The sequence below is a fragment of the Corylus avellana genome, chromosome ca8, assembly GCF_901000735.1.
Source record: "Corylus avellana chromosome ca8, CavTom2PMs-1.0".
Classification (NCBI taxonomy): Eukaryota; Viridiplantae; Streptophyta; class Magnoliopsida; order Fagales; family Betulaceae; genus Corylus; species Corylus avellana.
Genome location: NC_081548.1, coordinates 14,762,539 through 14,768,538, shown reverse-complemented (window position 1 = coordinate 14,768,538; position 6,000 = coordinate 14,762,539).

The following is a 6,000-nucleotide window of genomic DNA, read 5'->3' as shown; positions in this document are numbered from 1 at the left end:
TAATAATGTTTTCTATTTCTGCAAGGAAACCTAATTCTCAGTTGTCTATATATAAGACTCTATAAAGCACAATTTTTCTAAGCAACTGAGATGTTAAATTCTATATTGTGCTAAGAGATGATTATCAATATTCAGAGCTTCAAAACTATTTTATCTTAGAGTGTTGCTATGTTTAAGAAGCCATGTTGTTCATCAACTATAAGAAGTCTATCAAAGGATCCGATAAATGAGAATCACTTCAAGAAGATTGTCGAGCAAGGAGACAAGTGGGAAGCTTGTTGATTTTACAGAGCCTAGGAGTTGCAAAGGGTTGTAAGTGTAATTGTGCCGGTAATTTGAATTTTCTTATAGGGATTTATTGGGTTTGGCTACCCCAGAGAGGTTTTACTTTTAAAGAGTTTTCTAAAAAATTTCCTCTTCGTCACCAAAATATGTGTCTCTGTTCCTAGGTTGGGGCACAGAAAACTCATAAGTCTGAACAGAGCCAACTCGTTCTTCTATTCTCATAGTTTCAAGGTCTTTACTCTCTTTCAATATCAGTAGCTTTGATTATAAATCTTTCAAGGAGAGATCTCATGATTTGCTTAATCAATGTAGTGTCAGAAACTTTCTTTCAGGTTGATCATGGAATTACAAATGACACTAAGTTTGTTATAAAAATCATTAAATGTCTCATCCTCTAGCATCTTGATTCCTTCAAATTGTGAAACTAACATTTGAAATTTTAAAGATTTAACAAGTTGTGTTCCGTCATATGTAATTGCTAGGACATCCCATGCTGCTTTGGCACAATCACATTGTGATATTCTGGAGAATTGCTCTTGTGAAATTGCCAGGCATATGGCACTCATAGCTTTGTCATTTCTAGAATGAGTTTGTTTTTCAAGAGTAGACCATTCAGCTATCGGCTTATCTGGTGCTTTCCATCCAGATTCTACAACAGACCAAACGTCAATGGATTTTAGGAAAAATCTCATATTGGATTTCCAATAGCCATAATTAGATCCATCAAAAGTAGGAACATAATTAAGAGTTTGACAAATCTTATGAGGAGTCTAAGATCACACTCAAGAAATTAATCATTCACACAGTGAACTTCCTCTGATACGAATTGAAAATATAAACTAGACTCCAAAATATACCTAGAGAGGGTGAATAGTTGTTTAACAAAAAAAATGTGGAATTAAAATTAATAAGCATGAAACAATCTATCACCAAAATATGTAAAACAGTAAAAGACCCTTGCCCTTGGAACTGAGAAAAAATTATGATGAGGAATTAGCAGATGATGAGGAACTTGCCTTGGTTGCCAAAAACTACCTCAAATATAAAAATAGATATGCCAAGCTGACTGGGAAAAAGAAAGGGGGCTTCAGAGGTGGTAAGGATGATCCTGAGTGGGAAAAAAAAGAGATCCTTAGGGTCAAAAGTGTTATGAGTGCTCTCGCTATGGTCATGTTCACAAGAACTATGGTAATCTTAAGGGCAACAACGGAAAAGCCTTCAATGTTACTCTGAGTGATTCTAACTAGGATGACCTTGAAGAAAATGCCAATTATCTGGCTCTTCGTATTTCTTATGATAGTGCTAATGATTCTAATGATTCTAAATTTTCTGATAAGTAGTATCCTTTTCATAATGAATATAAAATGGAGATTGATCTTCAAAACTCTTTTAATAATCTAATGAATAAATTTTTTGAGTTGAGAAATCGAAACTTAGAGATTCTAAAGGATGTTAAGAAGCTTGAGCTTGGAAAGAACAAATTGCGTGAAACTTTGAGTGATTCACATGCTGTTTGCAATACTCTGAAATCTAAAAATCATGTGTAAATTGCTAAAGTTAAATCCTTAGAGAATGATTTGAATGAATTTATAAATCACTTGAGAAAGTTCTCTAGTGATAAGCTTGATAAACTATAGCATGATCAGAAACATTCTTGTTATGGATCTGGGTTATGATTTGATCAATTTGTTGATGTGTCTTCTAACCTTGCCTTTACTTCCAAGTTAGTTTTTGTTAAATTAGAAAAAAGGAAGAAACCTTGGCAGAAAGGAAGATAACTGCTGCTCCAACTTCAAGAGAAATAGGGAAAGAAATCATGGATGAAAGGAATAAAGCAGCTGCTTCGACTTCTCAAGGTAAGAAAGGTAAGAAAATTCTCATTAATCTTATTTACCTTATATTTTCTGTCGTAAAATATTTTCAGGTAAGTTATTTTACAGGAAAATGTTTTACGATGAAAACATTTTCCAGTGTTTGGCATGTGCACGGAAAATCACAAAAAAAAAAAGTTATATTTTCATTTAATCATATTAACCAATAAAATGTAATTTTTAATCATATTATAAAAATACTAATATACAATAATTTAACAAATAAAACTAAAAATTATGTTTAACTAAAATATACAAATTAACTAACAATAATCATATAATTTGAATTTAAGAGAGTCATAAATAACATTCAACAATACATTTAAACTACCAATGAAAGTTCAATCATAAATAATACCATTAATTCAAATTCAACCTCAAAATATTACAATATTTTTGATAGTGCATTACCATCCAGGTTAACTTAATTAGTGGGAGAAAATGCAGTTTACCCCCTTTAAGATTCAGGGTTTTTCAATTTTAACCCCAAAGTTCAAAAATTGGCCATCTACTCCCCTGGAGTTTAAAAAATTGGCAATTTAAACCTTCCGTTAAATTTTTCCGTTAAATTGAACAAAAATTTTTTAAAAAAGCCTCAGAGTAATGATGTAATTTCATAGATTTCCGTCCATTTTGACGAAAAAATTAAACGGAGGGTTTAAATTGCCAATTTTTGAAACTTCAAGGGGGTAGATTGCCATTTTTTGAACTTTGAGGTTAAAATTGAAAAACCCCTGAAACTTCAGGGGGGTAAACTACATTTTCTCCTAATTAGTATCTTACTATATAGATAACACACAAATTCTAACTTCCATGGCTTTTGAAAAAATTGTACAACCAAAACTTTCTAAGCTTAGCATTCCTTGCCAAAAATCCTCCAGCAACTTTCTCATCTCCCATCAAATGATCAAATGTAGATAGCATAAACTCATCATATCCTTCCACCTTCATCACTTCCTCACAAAGTTGATTTGCATCGACTCCCTTATTAAGAGCTTTAAGTGCTGATGCAGCATCTTTCAACTGTTTAGATATCGCACTATAACTATCTTCAACATAAAAATTATGTGACCTTTTGGTTTTTTCCAAGTGAGAGAAACAACAAGCAAAAATGCAATCAATAAACACAAATGAAAGCAACAAGCAATAAGCACTGCATATAAAGCCAAATTCAACAACAAAATATTACAATATTTTCACTAGTGCATTACCGTCCAAGTTAAGTTAACTAGTATCTTACTACACAAATAATACACAAATTCTAACTTCTATTGCTTTCGAAAAAGTTGTACAACCCAAACTTTCTAAGCTTAGCATTCTTTGCCAAAAATCTTCTAGCAACTTTCTCATCTCCCATCAAATGATCAAATGCAGATAGCATAAACTCGTCATATCCTTCCACCTTCATCACTTGCTCAAAAAGTTGATTTGCATCGGCTCCCTTATTAAGAGCTTTAAGTATTGATGCAACATCTTTCAACTGTTCAGATATCGCACTATAACTATTTTCAACATAAAAATTATGTGACCTTTTGGCTTTTTCCAAGTGAGAGAAGCAACAAGCAAAAATGCAATCAATAAGCAAAAATGAAAGCAATAAGCATTGCATATAAAGCCAAATTCAACCACAAAATATTTCAATATTTTCGCTAGAGCATTACCATCCAAGTTAAGTTAAATAGTATCTTACTACATAGATAATATACAAATTCAAACTTCCATTGCTTTCGAAAAAGTTGTATAACCAAAACTTTCGAAGCTTAGCATTTTTTGCCAAAAATCATCTAACAACTTTCTCATCTCCCATCAAATAATCAAATGCAAATATCATACTCGTCATATCTTCCACCTTCATCACTTCCTCATAAAGTTGATTTGCATCGACTCTCTTATTAAGAGCTTTAAATGCTGAAGCAACCTCTTTCAACTATTTAGATATCGCACTATAACTATCTGCAACATAAAAATTATGTGACCTTTTGGTTTTTTTCCAAATGAGAGAAGCAATAAGTAAAAATGCAATCAATAAGCAAAAATAAATACAGTAAGCAATAAGCACTGCATATAAAGCCAAATTCAACTACAAATATTACAATATTTTTGCTAGTGCATTACCGTCTAAGTTAAGTTAATTAGTATCTTACTATATAGATAATACATAAATTCTAACTTCCACGGCTTTTAAAAAAGTTGTACAATCAAAACTTTCTAAGCTTAGCATTCTTTGCCAAAAATCCTCTAGCAACTTTCTCATCTCCCATCAAATGATCAAATTTAGATAGCATAAACTCGTCATATCCTTCCACCTTCATCACTTCCTCATAAAGTTAATTTGCATCGACTCACTTATTAAGAGACTTAAGTGCTGACGCAACCTCTTTCAATTGTTCAGATACCACAATATAACTATCTTCAACATAAAAATTATGTGACTTTTGGTTTTTTCCAAGTGAAAAAAGCAATAAGCAAAAATGTAATCAAAAAGCAAAATTGACAGCAATAAGCAATAAACACTACATATAAAGCCAAATTCTACCACAAAATATTACAACATTTTTGCTAGTGCATTACCATCTAAGTTAAGTGAATTAGTATCTTACTAAAAAGATAATAAACAAATTCTAACTTCCATGGCTTCTGAAAAAGTTGTACAACTAAAACTTTCTAAGCTTAGCTTTCTTTACCAAAAATCCTCTAGCAACTTTCTCATCTCCCATCAAATGATCAAATGTATATAGCATAAACTCCTCATATCCTTCCACTTTCATCATTTCCTCATAAAGTTGATTTGCATCGACTACCTTATTAAGAGCTTTAACTGTTGATGCAACCTCTTTCAACTGTTTAGATATCGTACTATAATTATTTTCAACATAAAAATTATGTGACCTTTTGGTTTTTTCCAAGTGAAAGAAGCAATAAGCAAAAATGCAATCAATAAGCAAAAATGAAAGCAATAAGTAATAAGCACTGCATATAAAGCCAAATTCAACTACAAAATATTACAATATTTTTGCTAGTTCATTACCATCCAAGTTAAGTTAATTAATATCTTACTACATAGATAATACACAAATTTTAAGTTCCATAGCTTTTGAAAAAGTTGTACAACCAAAACTTTATAAGATTAACATTTTTTGCCAAAAATCCTCTACCAACTTTCTCATCTCCCATCAACTAATCAAATGCAGATAGTATAAACTCGTCATATACTTAAACCTTCATCACTTCCTCATAAAGTTGATTTGCATCGACTCCCTTATTAAGAGCTTTAAGTGCTGATGCAACGTCTTTCAACTGTTTAGATATCGCACTATAACTATCTTCATCATAAAAATTATGTGACCTTTTGGTTTTTTTGAAGTGAGAGAAGCAATAAGCAAAAATGCAATCAATAGGCAAAAATGAAAGCAATAAGCAATTAGCATTGCATATAAAGCCAAATTCAACCGCAAAATATTACAATATTTTCGCCAGTGTATTACCATCAAAGTTAAGTTAATTAATATCTTACTATATAGATAATATACAAATTCTAACTTCAATGGCTTTTGAAAAAGTTGTACAACCAAAACTTTCTAAGCTTAGCATTCTTTACCAAAAATCCTCTAGCAACTTTGCCATCTCTCATCAAATGATCCATGCAAATAGCATAAACTCGTCATATTCTTCCACCTTCATCACTTCCTCATAAAGTTGATTTGTATCGACTCCCTTAATAAGAGCTTTAAGTGCTGATGCAACATCTTTCAACTGTTCAGATATCGCACTATAACTATCTTTAACATAAAAATTATATGACTTTTGGTTTTTTTCATGTGATAGAAGTAATAAGCAAAAATGC